Here is a 1,978-nt window from a genome sequence, read left to right as displayed (position 1 = left end):
GGTCCCAGAGCCATTTAGATATTGATATAGAGATATCTGGAGTAGAAGGGTTTTTTAGAGATCATGTTACTGTCTTTCACTTGACAAATGACAAAACGAAACAAAAAAATTTTTAAAAAGAGGCTCAGAGGGATTGATTTATCCGCCCAGCTCATAACTGGTAGTGTGAAAAAATATAAATCCAGTTTCCTATGCTCACTTCATTTTATAGTAAATTCTGCCACATAGTTTTAATGGTCCTTTATATAAGCAGCTCTTTCAAAAGCTGTTCTTATTATATGAGTGACAAGAGTGAGTGTTATACACTGCAAAATGCAAGCTTTGCTTTAGTTCAGATAGGAGACTATTAACTCAGATATGGCTGTTTACACATATATCAGGTCTTTATTGTATGTACATATATTAATGTCAAACATTTTAGGCCTATTCTCTGTCATAAACACAATAATACTCAATAACGTAAGTATTTCAATGACTAATTAATTAATTAAACAAGTAGAAATTACCTGCCTATTTCAAGCTAGGAAGTCTGTAATGTGAACATCCTGTCACATCATATAAGCTCTCAAAATGTACTAGTACACATAATCCACAGTCCTTTAACATGGCAATTACATTCTTCCATTTTATATTGCCTGAGATAGGGGAAAAAATGCAGGAGGATAAAAATTACAGAGACATATTTTCATCAAAAAAATACATGTTCAAGTATTACAGAACTGGTTAAAACAATTTAACTCTAGTATTCCAGAAAAATNAGCTCTCAAAATGTACTAGTACACATAATCCACAGTCCTTTAACATGGCAATTACATTCTTTCATTTTATATTGCCTGAGATAGGGGAAAAAATGCAGGAGGATAAAAATTACAGAGACATATTTTCATCAAAAACATACATGTTCAAGTATTACAGAACTGGTTAAAACAATTTAACTCTAGTATTCCAGAAAAATCAATCATTATCCTTTGAGTCCAATTAACTATATTTTAAAATAAATATATTTTAATTTATTTCTGAATACTTTATAAATATAAGTATAAAGATATAATTAAAAATAGCTAATGGCTTTATTAAAAAATTTAATAATGTTTTAAACACATTAACCATAACCATAGTTTTTATTTCATATTTTGAAGGTATATACCCAAATGAACATCATTTGAATGCATCTAACTGTTCTCCAACTTTTATGCATGTATCTGGAACATGAGAAATTATTGTTCACTGATTAATTCTCGAATTTGAGAAAATTCACCTAATTTGTGGTCATCTGAAAATGTTGTCTGAGATTTCAATTTCAACTTCACCATCATCATTAGACTGAGTGCTGATACCTTACTATGCATTTATCTCATTTGTCTAATAATCTTGAAATATCTTCTTCTGTCAATGTTCTACTCACTGCCATTGTACACAGATTTTTTTTTAAATTGTGAGTTCTTTAATCTCTTCAATGAAAGCTGAAAACACACAAATAAAAATCCTACAGAGAAAGTGGCATTTGAGTTCTCTTAAACCTTTTTGAAGAATGATACAGTATTCTGGGCAATACAATAAGAAACATTAAAGAATGATTCAAAGTTATCATTTATTTCAGTCTTATAGCACCCTAGTAGGTGATTCTGCCATTCTTCCATTTTGTTATTATTTTAATCTTTATTAGACTAATTCATAAAAATTGATGAGCAGTGATGAAATAATTCCTAGGATAAAGAAATAGCAAAACATTTCAAGACATGGAAAAAAGAAGATAATCAAATTTTTTACCATATCTTATATTTATAAAAACACCCAAAGGACCCATAGGGGAACAGCAAGATAAAATGAGTTTTATTCCATTAAAAATGTAATTTTTCGGGCCAGCCCTGTGGCGCACTCGGGAGAGTGCGGCGTTGGGAGCGCAGCGACGCTCCCACCACCGGTTCGGATCCTATATAGGAATGGCTGGTGTGCTCACTGGCTGAGCGTGGTGCGG

The sequence above is a fragment of the Galeopterus variegatus genome, unplaced genomic scaffold, assembly GCF_000696425.1.
Source record: "Galeopterus variegatus unplaced genomic scaffold, G_variegatus-3.0.2 Scaffold815, whole genome shotgun sequence".
Classification (NCBI taxonomy): Eukaryota; Metazoa; Chordata; class Mammalia; order Dermoptera; family Cynocephalidae; genus Galeopterus; species Galeopterus variegatus.
Note: the sequence above shows the minus strand (reverse complement) of the source record.